Consider the following 18,532-nt stretch of genomic DNA (forward strand, 5'->3'; position numbering starts at 1 on the left):
CATTTAAATCAAATGAGGTTTCTCCGATGTTGTCTTTAATTAGTTGTGTTAGTGAATTAAAGGAGTGGATGGATGAGAACTACCTATCTTTAAACACCAATAAAACAGAGATGTTAATTGACTCTGATCACAACAATATTTTGTCATCATTATTACTCAGTTGGAATAACCATTAATTTTACTGAATCTGCCCACAATCTAGGAGTTATCTTTGACTCTAGCATGTCATTTAAAGCGCACATTACAAAGTTGTCCAAATCATGTTTCTTCGATCTTAAAAATGTTGGGAAATTAGGGTTAGGGTTAGGCATTTTCTAAATAAGCAGAATTCTGAGAAATTAATTCATGCATTTATTTCAAGTAGGATTGACTATAGCAATGTGGTGTTCACTGGATGTTCAAACTGTTCTTTACACAGCCTCCAGTTAATCCAAAATGTGGCTGCAAGAATTATTACAAGAACAAGAAAATACGAACACATCACTCCAGTTCTTAAATCCTTACACTTGCTCCCGGTTAAGTTTAGGGCAGATTTCAAAATCCTCCTTTTAACATATAAAGCATTAAATGGACAAGGTCCGGCTTACTTGTCTGATCTTATCATGACTTAAAAACCAGAGCGCACATTAAGATATCAAGATGCCGGTCTGCTAATGTTTCCAAGAATTAATAAAATAACAATGGGAGGTTGAGCTTTTAGTTACAGGACCCTTTCGGTCTCTGCTTTCAAATCCTGGCTGAAGACTCACTACTTCAGTTTAGCACACCCTGACTAGAGCTGCTGATTAACTGTACAGACTGCATCTCTGTTGTTAGTCTGCTATGTGAATTTCCCCTTGGGGTTAATAAAGTATCTATCTATCTATCTATCTATCTATCTATCTATCTATCTATCTATCTATCTATCTATCTATCTATCTATCTATCTATCTATCTATCTATCTATCTATCTATCTATCTATCTATCTATCTATCTATCTATCTATCTATCTATCTATCTATCTATCTATCTATCTATCTATCTAGTCATTAGCACTAAAACATAAGTAACATGATAGTTATAATTTGTTACTAACCCTCACATATTCTGTTCCTCGTTTCAGTACTCAAATGTGCCACTTGGTGCCACTGCCCACCTCCAAGTTGTTCTGCCTGCAGGAATTGTGGGGTAGAGGGGTCCTTTCATCGGATTGGCTGGCCCAGCGCTGTTTCAGCTGTGGAATGGCCAATAGGGGAAGACAGCTTGATGGCTGAGGTCTCCAGAACTCTAAAAAAATCCAAATCATATTATTGGATATCATCTACTGTTAAATTCTGCTCCATACTTGTACATTTTTTATACTGTATTGAGGATTTGTTCTGTTCTGTGTATTGTATTGTATTGACCCCCTTCTTTTTGACACCCACTGGATGCCCAACCTACCTGGAAAGGGGTCTCTCTCTGAACTGCTTTTCCTAAGGTTTCTTCCATTTTTTCCCTACAATGGTTTTTTTTGGGAGTTTTTCCTTGTCTTCTTAGAGAGTCAAGGCTGGGGGGCTGTCATGAGGCAAGGCCTTTTAAAGCCCATTGCGGCAGTTCTTGTGTGATTTTGGGCTATACAAAAATAAATTGTATTGTATTGTATCTTATATATAAACATCTACACGTGGAAGTGTGTGTGTCTGTCTGTCCAGCCTGGAAGTGCGAGGCTATGGCATGAAGCTCAATGAAATCGATTCTGTTGCCAAAGAGAAACTCGCTTAGCCACTAATACACAAGCGAGGTAAGCACATCAGCAAAACAAAACCTCTGAGGAGAGAGAACCTCACTTAGCCGCTGGTAGACAAGGGATGCAAAGTATGTTGGAAAAACGAAACCACCAATGAAAGTGAACCTCACATAGCCGCTAACACACAACTGATGCGACTGATTGATTGAAGTGCCAGAATCCATGGTTTCTAGGAACCCATTCTTTTTACAGCATGGGCTTACACAGTAATAATATAGTATTTTAAGGCACAATATCAGTTAATATTACACATATTTTTATATTTCACTTGATTAATTCTGTATTTAGTAAGTAGTATAATCTTTACTTGCATTTTGGTTAGCTCTCCACATGAAATGCAGATGCTTTTGTCCAATCTTGACTATAGAGGAGGTGTGTAGGATCCAAGTGAGATAATAATAATAATAATAATAATAATAATAATAATAATTCATTACATTTATATAGCGCTTTTCTCAGTACTTAAAGCGTTATCCACACAGGGAGGAACAGGGAAGTGAACCCACAATCTTCCACAGTCTCCTTACTGCAAAGCAGCAGATCACCGAATACCTCCGCCTGCAGGAACTTTATGCTCCTGATTGACTCCACAGTAGAGCTGTTAAGACAGAGAGGGCTGTGGGTGGCATGTTTTATCATAAAGTTGACAACGATTTCCGTTTTATCGACATTCGGGGTCAGATTATTTTTCTTACACCAGTCCATAAGTTACATAACGTCCTCTTTTTAAACTATCTAGTCATCACCACAGATGAGATCTATCATAGCTGTGTCAAACTTAATGAGGTGGTTTATGTTGTATCTGGCACCACAGTGGTGGCTCATCACGGAGAGTCCTCTTACTCTCCTTTTAAATCAGTGAACACCAGGCCTTTTAAAGGTGCTTCACAGTACAACAGAAGCATGACCCTGTGGACTGAATGCACATGTTTATAGTGGAGATCTTATACAAGATTTGATTGTGTAGATGACAGATCATTTCTAACACATTTTAAATATGCTAGGCTCATAAAACAATTCAAAAAGATATTTATTGTGATGCAAAGTGGCAACCAAGGATATAAGGCACTCAAGCAGGCGAATTTGAGGAACAAAAGTATGAGGGAGAACTAAAATTCCAAGAAGCAAGCATTAGGCAAAGGACATAAGCTCAGCATACTATAATGAGTTTTTAGACACAACGCTTGAGCTCTTTAGGATTGTATGGGTCTTGCTTAAATGAAATTTCCTCTCTAGAAAAAAAGGCCATTAATTCATAATAATAACCCCAAGACTGAAATTAGCTTGTCCCAAATGACAGAAAAATTAAGGATTTACCAGGAACTTAATGTTTTATCTTGCATTGAACACACCAACATCACATGGTAACTTGTGTCATAATGTCCCATCTGCAAATGATGATGGCTTGCAGTTCCTGGTAATCATGTCCTGTTTCCATTTTTTTTTTTAATCCATGTCTTATTTTTTGACCATTACCTGTTATATGACTATTGTTTGTCTGTCCCTTTCTAGCAGTTGATAATTCCTGGTCCTTTTAATCTCACAACCTTCTGGCTGTTCTTTTTCCTACTGCCATAACAGACATATGGAATATGAATCGAACTTCATTGCTGTGTACAGCTATCAACCTTTCAAATGGTGAAAGAGATACAAGAACAAAAAGGAGAACAGATAAAAAAGCAGACAAATTTTAGAGAGACAAACATAAAGGAAAACACACACACACAATTCAGGGGAAAATTTAGCAATGCCATTCCGGCTAATCTGCATATAGGACTGTGGGATGAAACTGGAGCACTCAGAAGAAACTCACGCAGTAGAGCCATCTCCACGGAGTCATTTAGCTTGTCAAGCACCGCCTCCCCACCTCCAAAAATATTTGCAACATATTTGCAGTACCAGATTCCCAGGAAACACCAGACCTACGTTGAAATATAGTGGTGGCAGCTTCATGCTCTTGGGATGCTTTTCATGTGCTGGAACTGGGATTCTTCTCAGAGTTGAATGGACAATGGATGAACACAAATACGGCACAATATTGCAAGAGGACTTGTGCCAGCCTAATATGAATGCAAGAGTCCTTACACGAACCAGCAACAGTGAGCACATCACACCCATCCTGCTTCACCTTCACTGGCTCCCTGTGTCTTACAGGATTGAATATCAAATTCTATTAATAACCTACAAAGCTTTAAAAGGCTTGGCACCAGACTACATCAGTGACCTTCTAAAATCACTAGGCTCCTGTTCGCTTACTAAGGTCCTCTGATTCTGGTAATCTTGTTGTGCCTCACACTAACCTACACTCTATAGGTGAAAGCAGGGCCTTCAGCTCCATAGCACCAAGACTTTGGAATGACATCCCGAAATTAATTAGATCAGCTGACTCCATTCATTCTTTTAAAAAACAACTTAAAACTCATCTATTTAGGAAGGCTTTTAACTTAACTTAACATTCTGCCCTTTCTTCCAGTTTACCTCTCTGTCCAGGTGCTCAGGATAATTTGTGTGTTTGTTATATCACAAATTAGGTTGTTAGGTTTTTCTTTTAGTATTGAAATTAGTATTTTACTCTGGTTTATTGTCCTTTATTCTATTTAATGCTTTGTTATCTGTTTCATTCTTCTATTCAGGAAAACATTTGTATCCAATGTTACATATACCCTGCTGTTTTTTTTTTCTAAGACTCTGTAAAGCACCTTGAACATGGGAGAGGCACTATATAAATACAATGTATTACTATTATTATGAATCTGGGAGAAGATTCATCTCTCAACATTACAATAGCCCTGAGCCTATAAGGTCAAAACGACATTGGAATGGCTCAAAAAAAGAAAAGTGAATGTGTTGGAATGGCCGAGTCAAAGCCCTGATCTTAAACCAACTGAGAATCTGTGGCACTATTTGAAAATGGCTGTCCAGAGACGCCATTTCACCAACAGAGGATTTCTATATATATCTACTACTGAACAATGTGCAAAACTGGGACATACTTACCCCAAAAGAATAAAGGCTGTTTTTGAAGCAAACAGGGTTCTCAATAAAGAATTAATATATAGGGTTGAATGCTTATGCAAACACTAACTTTGGAGATTTTCTTCTTCAGCTAAATATCTACACCATATGGTTTATTTTGACTTTGCAGATTTATTTTTACAGCATGAGAGTTCACATTAAAAATACTGATATTTACAAATCTTTTGACATGGAGAAAATTAGGATGACTTTCAAGGGGATTGAATACATTTGCACGCCACTGTATATATATATATATATATAGAGAGAGAGATACTGTATGTGGATACAGAGCTTACTTTTGCACCCTTGTTATTTCAGTTTTCACTTTGTTTCGAGTACTAACAGAAACCAGACCTCGCATCGTTGACTGCTATCGACACAAACGATTGTACAGAAATGTATTTTACATACAATTTTGCATTGCTTAATAGTACTAGGGTGTTGTACCGTGTTAGCCATTATGAATGTAGAGAAAAGCCAAGCAAAATGACACCTTTTATTACATCTTGATTACATCTTGATTACATTGATTACATCTTGCCTGAAGAAGGAGCCTGAGTTGCCTCGAAAGCTTGCATATTGTAATCTTTTTAGCTAGCCAATAAAAGGTGTCATTTTGCTTGGCTTTTCTCTGCATTCTTTAATGAAATTCTTGATATATTTTAACATATTTCTTAATCTTAAATCTATTGAAACAGAAAATTAAAGAAATACATGTGTAAAGGATGCTCCCGTTCTCAAAGAAAGAAAGAAAGAAAGAAAGAAAGAAAGAAAGAAAGAAAGAAAATTTTGTAACCTTCCTAAGGTTTACCTGCAAGTACAATTAATTACAATTAAGAAATAGAATGCAAAAGGAGCCATTCTAAACCTTTCTTTTTTGCAAGAGACAGGCGCCACTGCAGTTTAAACATTCTCACGATGTATTGTAATTAGATGTAAGACGTCGAATCTAAAGATTTTAGGTATTGTTTGAACTACAATAATGTAAATAAAGAGATTTCATTATCGATTAACTAACTGTAAACCGGTCACTAAAACCGTTACGTCAACATACGCCCACCGTTGATTAAGTTAATAATTTAACGACGAGAATTTAACTATAAGTTTACGGTAAACTACTGTACTGTACAAGACAACTGAGATTCCGAATTTCACTAAATTGTTTTTAATTAAACATTCAAATAATCTGCCTGTAACGCTCAGAAAGTGTAAATAATCCGTATGAATGAATAAATGTTTTTTTTTTCCCTGAAGATCTGTAGTCACTTTACCGGGTGCGAGACTAACACGTCAGCACCATTAATAAGCAGGAACCACCATAGCACCGCATGGCATTCTTGGGCACTCCACACCCGTACTCACGCACACTTTGAAGCACATATGCAATAAGAAATCAAATGAAAACTCCACAGAGATGGTAAACCAGACCTATAGAAACCAATGGTCAGCAGCTTGTCACAAAAATATTGAACATGTTACTCGGCTGACCAATTAGTAATAATAAACTATTTTTATTGTGGACAAAGTTGATCAGAATCATTACCGGCTTTCACGTAGTAAAGTTTGCAGAATATACTGTAACCATCATTTAACAAAATCCTTATTTTCGTATAAGCTCGTATGGCTTCTTTTTTCTTCCCGTTAATCACACTTTTTTCTTTTTTTTCAGAAACAATTTCGCAAATATATTTATTCTAAATTTCAGAGTCAATACATTTCGACCAATTTTTAAACAAGTTTGCAGTTTTTGCAAACGCAACCTTAAACTATTTTACTAGTTTAACGTAATTATTAGCAATATAATTTTAAAATATTTACTTGTTAATAATTTGCATTGACTGCATCGGTTACCCCGTGTATTGTGCAGTTGTATGCGTATAGCATAAGCGTCCTCATACATTTAGAATTACCATTCCTGAACCAAGTTTTTCGGTCTTGAGGAGCCGATCTAAACATATACTCTCTCTCTCTCTCTTTGTGTATATATATATATATATATATATATATATATATATATATATATATATATATATATATATATATATATATATATATATATTTATTCACGGCATTTGAAGTCTGTGTCACAATCTGATTGTATGGGTGGTTACCTACCAGGTAACGCTTGTGGTTGGCCAGCAATCTGCTAACATCCGCCACGGTGCCCTCGGTTTTGTGAGGAGCAGATCATAGAATGGTTGAAATAGTTTACTGTCAAATAAATGCAAAGAGTACACGACACGTGTTTCGCCCTCATTCTGGGCTCATCAGGTGTACACACTCCACTGCACTCCCTCTCGGGAATCGAACCTCGCAACGTTAGAGGCATCGCCTCTGGCGCTGACGTCCGAGGTTCGATTCCCGAGAGGGAGTGCAGTGGAGTGTGTACACCTGATGAGCCCAGAATGAGGGCGAAACACGTGTCGTGTACTCTTTGCATTTATTTAACAGTAAACTATTTCAACCATATATATATATATATATATATATATATATATATATATATATATATATATATATATATATATATATATATATATATATATACTAGCTGAAATAATTAAGTGCTTTTTTAATACATAATTAAAAAAACACAACTTTAAAAATAAAAATAAATTAACAAACATTGAAGGCTCACTAATGTGCTTGTCGTGCGGTCTTTTATGTATGTCATCATCCAGTTGACGCTCGGATCCGGCCAACTCTATTTAATTTCAAAAGCAACAGGGGAGCGGTGGTGCTCAAATCTAAAGAATGCTGGCAGTCACCTCCAGTTCGCCCTCTGGTTGTCGTTCCGAGTGTCTACTTGATGATAACGTGCATACAAGACCGCAAGATCATTCATCCATCCATTTTCCAACCCGCTGAATCCGAACACAGGGTGCCGGGGGTCTGCTGGAGCCAATCCCAGCCAACACAGGGCACAAGGCAGGAACCAATCCCAGGCAGGGTGCCAACCCACCGCAGGACACACACAAACACACACTAGGGCCAATTTAGAATCACCAATCCACCTAACCTGCACGTCTTTGGACTGTGGGAGGAAACCGGAGCGCCCGGAGGAAACCCACGCAAACACGGGGAGAACATGCAAACTCCACGCAAGGAGGACCCGGGAAGCGAACCCAGGTCCCCAGATCTCCCAACTGCGAGGCAGCAGCGCTACCCACTGCGCCACCGTGCCGCCCACCCCAATTCATCCTACTGTATTTTAGTCGACCAATGAGAAACATGTGTACCAAGTTTCATGAAAATTGCTGCAGCCGTTCCAATGTGATGCTGGAACATACATACATACATAAATATATTGACTTATACATATCTTCGTTGAGTTTTGATGATTTGGAATTCTCGTAAATTAATCAAAATAGGCAAATCTATTCATGTGCGGGAATAAAGCCAGATAACAGGTTGAGAGTAAAGAACTCCACCAGTGCACATTATGCAATTAGTTGGGCCTGGAGATAAATGGTCAGAACGAGGGAGTGATAATCTGAAGCCACGAGACAGTGATTGAAAATGATTGGTTAGGGCGGATGATAAATGGTCTATTTAAGCGTATTAGCAGAGTTCGGGGATCTACATCTGATTATTACCTTGGAAACGGCAACTCCTGTCTTTTTGGCTAAACGTAAGTATTTTTCTGGTTAGAATTTTTTTTTTTTTTTTTTGTTTATGGTTCTGAGAAACCTAAACTAACAAGGTTCTTCACTTTATCAAATTTACATTAATGTAACTTGTATCATTTGATATTTATATGACTGTTTGTAGTTGTCACCTTTTAATGAACATAATGGTTTTGTTTTAAAATATTTAATTCTTCGCTTCCGCGGTGGGCTGGCACCCTGCCCAGAATTGGTTCCTGCCTTATGCCCTGTGTTGGCTGGGATTGGCTCCAGCAGACCCCCGTGACCCTGTGTTCGGATTCAGCAGGTTGGAACATGGATGGATAATTCTTCGCTTAACCGAAGCGTAATCTGTCTTGAGTTATCTTTACTCCCCTAAAACTTAAAGCAAAATTAACCCTTTACCCAAAATATTGCAGGCCACTTTGCATAATAAGTTCAATGAAGGTCATCAAATTTTAACATAGGTCTGTGTTACGTGATTGTTTGGAATTAAAAAAAAAAAAAAAAGTGCTGTTTGAATTTTGGTCTAAGGCATCTCCACACTTTTTTTTTGCGTTCTAGGTGCTGTGTGTGCGTGCACTCAAGCACCACCTTACTTCAGAAACATTTTTACTGCCTAAGAGGACGTAATGAGAAGCCCAGCGAAGTGACACCTTTTATTGGCCAACTAAAAATTATAACATGCAAGCTTTTGAAGCATCTCGGGCCCCTTCTGCAGGCAAGATGTAAATCTGAAGAAGCCCCCAAAGCTTGCATATAATTTTTAATTAAGCAATAAAGGTGTCACTTTGCTTGACTTGTCATTCTGGATGTAATGACAACACAGTACAACAACCCACTACTATTGTCTAAGTGGAAAAGGAATATCAAGGTTACACAGTTCGATAGTCTTCCATTATAAACTCCTAGGTATTTAGAATAAATGGCTAGGTAAGTGCTAACCATTACTTCTGCATACTCTCTTAAATGCAAACCTTCTTTTTGTAGGTCCTTGTAAAGAAACTGCATGAGAATGCACCCTTTTTTGGTTTGGCTCCTTGCATATAATGATTCTGTGCTTTGAAAAACATCTAGAACGTTCCTGCATGGTAGGCTACAGTATATTAAGAACATGGATCTGTCCAGCGTTACTGGACATCAGTACTCTTGAATCACCAGCTGTTATGTCACTAATATGGTTATTGGCTGTGGAGCCCATTATGGGTACGAAGGGCTCTTTCTGGACCCTTCATGTGGATGGGCCTTTTTGGGAACCAAAAATCTGCACCTAGCGATATAGAACACTTAAATTTCATATGCAGTATTTAGAAATGTAACAATGGATAACCTATTTGGAAATAGGTGACTGTTTTATATAATCAAGTTGTTGAAACGATTACATTTTAATATCATTGGCGTTACTGACGTAGTTGAATTTTTTTTTGAATATTAATGTTGTCATAATTTGAGTAAAAGCCGACAACTTTAACAGTAGTGCAACTCCGCTTTTCAAACTCCTCTAAACGTTGACCTATAGTTGTTTACTCAAAATCGAATACGTGTATAAACTTACAGTTCTGGACTTCATCAATTGAAGAGACTTAACACGTGAATTATGTGGTGGACCAGCGTTGTGTGATATTCAGCTGTTGATTTCTCTACACGGATTTCATATGACGAAAACGCTATGCGCAATGGGCCGGGGTATGTGTGTGTATAACGGCTTTTACGATAACTCTTATGCTGCAAGAGTAAATTATTTTAACCAGAACTGTACATGCAGTGCTTGTAAAGCGACCTCCAGTGTAGCTTAGGAGTTCCTCTTAACATCCTATTTGAACTGTTACTCGCTAAGCAGTTTTCAGCGTTACTGGAAGTCATTTACAAATTTGGGTACGACACTGAGCTATTAATGATACCTGCGCTTTGACCTTCATTCTTTTCCGTTCTCTAATACTGCTTAATAGTACGTATGCTGCAGTAAAAGGTTTAACTCGCAGGGTTTTTTCTTTTCTAATCCGTGCTTAAATAAAAAAATTTAAAAAAAATTACCCATTAATCCATGCTGTGAAACTGGAGTTGGCGAGTTGAAGAGATTTTAATTGCGAGAATCCGTGTCAGAATAACTTCTATTCTGTTGCCGAATACAACACCTATGTGGTGCAGCGCGTTAGCTGCTATTGATTTGTAGTAACTTTCTACAAGCCAACTGACAGCTTGACATGTCACTTTGTCTATATGGCTATAATACACACTCCTTAGGGGGACTGCTTCTTATAAACTAAGTATGATCCGTTAGGAGCAATGGCATTTCCACTTGCCTGCGCCTTAAAGGCTGCTTTAGTTTTTTTGCTATATTCTCGATCTCGGTACGTATTGGTCGGCCGCTGAGGCTTTGTCAAATGGCATCTGAAACAGTTTATTTTGTGTGGTGTGGTTTTCGACCACAACCCCAACCCCAACCCGGGAGTTTTTGAAATCTGTCTGGCGCATCCTGTTTCTCCGTTTCAAGAACACCCCAAATTGCAGGACATCGATCTTCTTGGCCCTCTAGACAAACCAATGCATCATTACAGTATATGTGGACCTGTTTGTACAGATGTCAGTGCATGTCCGCATCAGTCAACCCCAGGGGTTTGCTCCTCCCCAGTGACATAAAAGGCATTTGGAATATTTTAATGCTATTGAGGCTACTAATCATGGATTTATTTGTGGTAGCCATCTAAGTCTCTTCTAGAAGGTTAAAAATGATTTTTTTCAAATGCAAGCATGTGGAGGGAGGTGAAGTAGTGCAAAGTATGTGCCAAATGTTACAGCACCATGGGTTTGAAGCTTGTGCCTGAACGTTCTCTGTGCAGACTATACACATACTGCACCATTTGGTGCAACATCCATCCTCTCATATCAGGCATGCAGGTGAAGTGGTGATATTTGGTGCAGGCAAGTGGACTGTCTGCCTATTGTCCAGGGGTATTAGTCCTTGCACTTGATGCTGCCTGGAGAGCCCCTGATTTCCCCATCACACACTCCTTGGAATTTTCGTTAGGCTGGCTAAATTTTTAACACTGGTCACCTGGTTTCTAGGGATAAACATGGCTGCTTTGTTTGCCCTGAAGGGCTGGGAGTATCCACACCCAAACACACACACACACACACTCTCTCTCTCTGGGCTGAAGGTGTGTTGTGGCCTTTCCCCTCATCCTCCCCCCCCATTTCTCTAGTCCTGTCTGTCTGTGGGTGTTTTTTTTTTTTTTTTTTTTTTACAATATTCTAGTAAGTGTGACAATAGCAGGTGGTCCCAGTATTGGTGAGGATGTGACTTTTTAAAAAAGTATTTAAACAGTTGACCTAAAAGTCCTGTCCCCTCTGATTAAGGGGGGGAGCACTGCAATTTTGACTCTGTGCATAACAATCCATTGTCCTACAACTCCTTCACAAAGTTGTCCCACAATAAAGCACAACTATATATTGAAATGTTTGTTCCATGTTCTTAAAGGTGTGTTGTTAAGGTATTAGCCTTGCATCTAGTCCTTGCTGAAATAGGCTCCAGCTTCCCACAACCCTGGCTTGGATCTGAGTTAAATTAGATGAGTGGCACAACAGTTTAATTTTGTGTTCATCTACTGGAAGATGCATAATTACTTTAAGCTACCACACAAGGAAATGGCTACTTATAATGTGTGCATTAGTAAAATGGAGAGTGTGTGTTTTTTTTTTTTTCCCCCACTTCATCCCCAATGAAGTTGAAAGAAAATGTTTTTTGGGGGGGTGTCGGGTAAGCATTCAAGCTGTATTCTACCATAAATTCTGATGCTAAAGTAATGACTTAATTTTATTTTCTAATGCCTGCAGGCAAATATTCAGGGGGAACCATGTTTGAATGGTCAGCAGGGGGTTTTCTGTATTGAATGAAGAAAGGGAGAAAAACTTAATGGTAACTGAGCTATCCTGGTTCAGATGGTAATGTGCCCTATCCAAGGTAATCCTGTCCTAAGCCTTGCACTGTTGAATTCTGAATTAAGAAATCCTCAATGAGGGGACAAAAATCTGATTATTTTTAATTCCTCCCCCCCCCCCCCCCCCCATATATGCCCATAAGCAAAGCTGGGTATAGGTTTACTTTTTTTCCCCACCAAAAAACCTGTAGACTTCTTGGATTTCATTTTTTTTTTTCTCTCCCTCAACTATAGTTTTCTAGGAGAGTATTTTTTGTAATGGTATTTAGTCTGAATTTTCTTTTCTTGCAGAAATATGGCTCTAGACGTCCAGAAGGCCGTGTTGAGTATCTCTAAAGAAGATGATGTCCGACAAGAAACCACTCTTCTCATGAAGCCCTTTGCCAACTGGGAAGAGTTCCTGATGCCAGGCCCTCTCTCTATTGCCATTCTTGGAGAGCTGGTGTTCATTTCTTCAAGAGATGACTTCTCCATTAACCAGAATGCACCCAAGGATGGGTTCAAATATATTCGTTATCCACAGTCCTTCCGTGCTTGTCTTATGCAGGTGACAAACAGTGGATGACTGGCCTTTAATGAAGCTCATAAGAGCATGGACCAGATCAGACTTCACTCTGCCAATGTACCAAACTACATGAAAATGGCCATGGAGACCCTCCTCCAGGACAACATTGACCTTTGTTAAATCTCTTCTTCCAGGTCAACTGGAAAATATCCGTGATATAGCCTTTGTGTGCACAACTTTGGCAGTGTCAACTGAGAAGAACTTCACAGATGTCATTCTGCTCATTCAGGAACTGCTGGAAGCCTGCATGAATGCAAAGCAGTGGTATGAAGATGATCTCAAGACCATCAAGTTAAAATTGGAGGAAGCCAAGATGAAAAAGGAGTCCACTGAACTGGCAAAAAAGTTGGCACAAGAGAACATGACCCGCATGACAAAACAGCTGGATGAGGCTCATGACATGTTTAAGAAGTCCATGGATTCTATGCCTTCTGGATGGGAAATGATTGGAATGAACTTTGTGGAAGGCATCACAGATTCAGTGAATAGTTTGATTTCTGGGTATGTTGCAATGTACACAGCCCCTAGTAAAATTGTTGGTGGAATAAAGGGTACAATAGGCTCGGCAATCCATCCTGGTCAAAGTACCAACCCTGCAGCTGTCAATAATGCTTATTCTAAATCAGCACAGCTGCTAAAACTCTCGCAGCAAATCCAGGTGTTTGTGGAAAAAGATCAAATCAAATGGAGTGATCTCTATGATGATAAATCTCAATCTGTGAAGTCTGACTGGCAGAAGAAGCAATTTGAAGATATTGAGAAGAGTGTGAAAGCTGAAGAGGAATCCAAACCAAAAGAGAGAGTCCTGGAGATCTGTAAAGCTGCTGTCTCCGTTTGTAATCTACTTACAAAATATGCACCCAAGAAAGAGTGCCCTGAGGAAGAAAAGAAGAAACTTCTCGCCCAGATAAGCAGTCTGAAAGATAGTTGTGAGATGTTTGATTCAGAGAGTAAGGCATTCACCAATTCTTCTGCTTTTTCTGCTACTCCACCAAAGATGGCTCAGCAAAGCAGTGGAGAAAAGCAAAGCGCAGGTCAAATGGCCACTGAGAATGCTCGGTTCAAAATAGAACAAAGCAGAGCCCAGCTTCAGCAGGTGCAGGACATGTACCAGAAGAGTGTAGACAACCTGGAGAAGAATAACAAGGAGCTGGCAGAGATTCTTACCACAATGCAGTCCTGCAAAGTAAAGGAAATTGATTTCAATACTGTAGTGAAGATGCTGGTCAAGGGCCTTGATGCCATGGGCCGTGTGAAGGAGCAGTGGGAGAAAATGGTTCGCTTCTTTCAGATGATCTCTAACCTGATCAGTACTTGTCTGAACACCTCTTTGAAGCAGTTTGTCAATACGGCTGATTCAGTCCACTCTATAAAAGGCTACTCCTCCAATGCTTTTGTAACTGACATGATTTACACCCAGGCTTTCCAGGCCTCCAACATTGCCAATCTGGTCCACATGATTGCTGAAACTTACACTGAGGTCTCCAACATGTATCTCATGGACAAGATCGGTAGCCTTGGAAAGCTCATGGGACTGGATCCTAGTAATCCTCAGTTTGAATCGGAACGTGGAAAGCTAGCCAGTGACTGCGAATCTGCCAAGGATGGCATCCGAAGCCTTGTGCTGAAGAACAAGGAGGAATTTGAAAGCAGTGTGAATTCACGAGTGCAGAAGATTGAAAGTGGGTTGAAGTCAGTGCTGCCTCCCATTTCTGATACAGAGGAAAAAAAGATTCAGTCCAACATCTCTACTGGAATAAAGAATATGACCCTGGAAGAGGAGAATCAATTTGCCTAAATTCTGTTGGTAGTCTGAAGAGGCACACAATCTCTTGTTCTTATAAAGAATTGCTCGTGTACACTTTTTGGTCTTTCATGAAGTGGATAGCCTTGAACTTTTTAAATATTGAAATTGTGCTCAAGAACAGGGCCTGAAGATCGTGTCCTGTGTTTTACTTCATGAAGCCTACAACTAAAGTAAATTTACCATATATCGCCAAACAACTTAGAATCTTTTGGGAATAACTTTGTGCCTTTTTTTGGCAGACCTTTCTGGAAAGCATTCAATCCAAGGTCTTGTTTATAATTGTACTCCAGTTGTATTTCAATTTCATCCTATACCTATAAATTCATGAAATGGTTGAACTTTAAATTTTGGGTTTTGCCAAACTTAAGTCATCAGACTGTCCTGGAAGAAACAGATTTTTAAAATTGTTGTACAACCTGAGATTCCTTTGAAACAATGATGGGGGCGTGGGATTCCAGTTTAGGTATTTTGGATGCTTGTTTTGGTCCATGTGTATCAACTGTAAATTACTGTTTCCCAGCTCTGCATGGCCTTTTGAAGAGAATCCTACAATAGTTTTGATTTTTCTGCTTAATGGGTATAATTGTCAAACAGTAATTGGCTGTATGTTAAAACCATAACTAAATGCTGATAAAGTAGTTGCATGGCCCGTGAATGAGCTGCTTTACTTAATGGCCCAAAGGATGAGTAATGCTGTTTCCAAGATGAAAGTTAGTCACTCTGCAGATGTCTCTTCTGAACTTGTTTGTTTGAATAACCTGTTTTGCCAAAGTAAATGCTGATTTTTAACTGCAATAAGATGTCTGGTGTGGTGGTGGTTTGTTTTTTTTTTTTTTTTTTTTTTTTTTGTTTTGTTTTTTTGGAAACCCTAATTCATCACTTTTTTTTTTTTTTTTTTTTCGGGGGTGCGCCCCACAGGATGAGAACCGCCATTCTACAGGCTTACAAACGTAGTTCAATGTTTTACCAGCTTGTGGGTTTAAACTATTTACTGGTACTTTTTTTCCAGCATCCTGGTCATTAACCCAGAGTGTGACTCGAGGCCCTTCAGGAGCTTCCTTACACTAAACCTGAATAACGTGTGACCGCATCCTTCTACTGGATGAAAACTTTGCACTGCACAAAAGCATTACTATTTGTAAGGCAATTATTTGGCAACTCTAAAAGTTAACTCCCTAACATAAAATGAGCAATATTGATAACAATCTGAAATGGTCACCTGACTTTGATAAATGAAACTGATTGTAAACTGCACTGACTGAACTACAGTGTTGTGGCCAGTGAATCAGGCAGGTGGTCCTGAAGGTTTACTGTGGGGTAAGTAGATGGTTGGCAAAACTACAGCAATAAAGTAAATTAACATTGGCTCCCATAAGTGGGATGCGGATGTTTGCAGTCCTATACAGTGATCCCTAGCTATATCGCGCTTCGCCTTTCGCGGCTTCACTCTATCGTGGATTTTATATGTAAGCATATTTATATATCACAGATTTTTTTTTGCTGGTTCGTGGATTTCTGAGGACAATGGGTCTTTTAATTTCTGGTACACGCTTCCTCAGTTGGTTTGCCCAGTTGATTTCATACAAGGGACGCTATTGGCAGATGGCTGAGAAGCTACCCAACTTTTCTCTCTCGTGCGCTGACTTTCTCTGATCCTGAGGCAGGGGGGCTGTTCGCACACCTAGACGATACAGACGCTCGTCTAAAAATGCTGAAAGATTATCTTCTGTGCAGCTGCTTCCTGAAGTGACATGCTGCATGGTGCTTCGCAAACTTAAAAGCTCGAAGGGCACGTATTGATTTTTGACTGTTTTGTTTTTCTCTCTCTGCTCCCGACGGAGGGGGTGTGAGTTGCCACCTTCAACAGCTTTGTACCGGCGGTGCTTCGCATACTTAAGAGCCAAACCGCCCTATTGATTTGTTTGCTTTCCTCTGTCTTTCTGACAGACTCTGCTCCTGACGCGCACTCCTTTGAAGAGGAAGATATGTTTGCATTCTTTTAATTGTGAGACAGAACTGTCCTCTCTGTCTTGTCATGGAGCACAGTTTGAAAAAGAGACAAATGTTTGTTTGCAGTGTTTGAATAACGTTCCTGTGTTTCTGCGCAAATCTGTGACCCAAGCATGACAATATAAAAATAACCATATAAACATATGGTTTCTACTTCGGATTTTCTTATTGCGCGGGTGGCTCTGGAACGCAACCCCCGCGATGGAGGAGGGATTACTGCATTCCTAAAATGGGAATGTTGATTTGATGTGCTTCTAACACTATTCTACATACTTTATATGAAAAGTATGCAATGAAACATTGGACTGTTTAACTGTCTCAACCTGTCACAGCGGTGTACAAAATCAACATTAAGCTGTAATCTGTATTTAGGTTTGGCATTTCCATCCTTTTGGGGATTACAGGATTCCCTCATTCCTGGCGAGATGAATAACTCTAAGGAGGCTACTGGCTATATGTGTTCTGACCTAGTTTTGTCTTGGCTTTAAAACGGATGATAAATGATGGGTCTGTGCTAATGAGATGTTGCCAGCTCGTTTTACGTTGGAGGGGAGTGAAATTGGGAGCTGTTAGCCAGGTTTTGCTCCAGTGACTCTTGGATTAAGCAGGTGACAAAATGGCAATGTGTTAAATTAATCTTTGACAACTGTAGTACTAGGGTGTTGTACCGTGTTAGCCATTATGAATGTAGAGAAGCCAAGCAAAATGACCCCTTTTATTGGCTAACTATTACATCTTGGTTGAAGAAGGGGCCCGAGTTGCCTCGAAAGCTTGCATATTGTAATCTTTTTAGTTAGCCAATAAAAGGGGTAATTTTGCTTGGCTTTTCTTTGACAACTGTAATGTTATGTGACAGGCATGACAACACAATCTCCATTTTCCCCAAGCCATCTTCTATACCCCAGTTTATAGAATGGGTTGAGCACAGTAAAAGGATGGTCCCAGCCCAGTCGGTTACTCTGGAAACCCTAGATCCAGGCATACACGCTCCAGTTTAGCATAATGGCTTGTGTGGAAAGAAAAAGTAGACTAAGGGGTTATTTTGTGCATAGTGTTGTATACTTTCTATATTAATGTAGCATCAAGAGTTAATGTGTGGTTATTGTCCCAACATTTGGAAACTAGATGAAGGTCCTGAGTGATGGTTCAAGAAGTTGGGTGACTCACGTATACTTGGTGAGACTTGATAGATGTCACTTGAAGTATTCTAATGGCCAAGAATATAGTGAAATGAGACTTATTGGGTATGTAAGCTAACGAAACAATCAGGTGATTGATGTGAAAAGCAGAGTAAAAATCTGTGTATTAAACTAATGCTGATGTCAATTCAGTTAATTTATGATTCTTTGACCTTCTGCAGCCCTCCCTCGTTGGAAGCTTTTCCTTCATAAATTTCCAGACCGGGCCCTCCCTCTTCATGAAGAGAATAAAAATACAATGGACAAGCTTCCTCCTGCCTGGCTCTGTGGCTTGATGACCGATTTAAATAGTGAGTCCCTTGTGTGGGGTTTTTTAATGTCCTGAGAAGCTTCTAATTGGCTAGCTGCATTAAAAGAAATCCACCACGATCAGTCTGCTCTGAATAATATTGGTTATAATACAAATTTCTTTAAAAAACACTTCAGGCACGGCACCCCACCCCTGCTCTTGACAGAATATAGGAAATGCACATAAACCAACAAATTGGTGAACACACAATTTAAGATTTGATCTTACGTAGGAGTGAATTAAAGTAATGTTTGTTAAATTCAGAATTTGCTTAACTTCTATAGAACATCCATTTCTGATAGCTATCTAGA

General features: G+C 39.3%; 1 protein-coding gene and 1 pseudogene across 1 annotated transcript in view; both read left to right on the forward strand.

Annotated features, from left to right (window-relative positions):
- LOC114653822 (aerolysin-like protein) overlaps positions 1–18,532 on the forward strand; it is a 989,661-nt gene that overhangs the window by 18,050 nt on the left and 953,079 nt on the right. The gene's annotated exons all lie outside the window — the stretch shown is intronic.
- LOC114653823 (uncharacterized) lies at positions 8,347–15,505 on the forward strand (annotated as a pseudogene).

The sequence above is a fragment of the Erpetoichthys calabaricus genome, chromosome 6, assembly GCF_900747795.2.
Source record: "Erpetoichthys calabaricus chromosome 6, fErpCal1.3, whole genome shotgun sequence".
Lineage (NCBI taxonomy): Eukaryota > Metazoa > Chordata > Cladistia > Polypteriformes > Polypteridae > Erpetoichthys > Erpetoichthys calabaricus.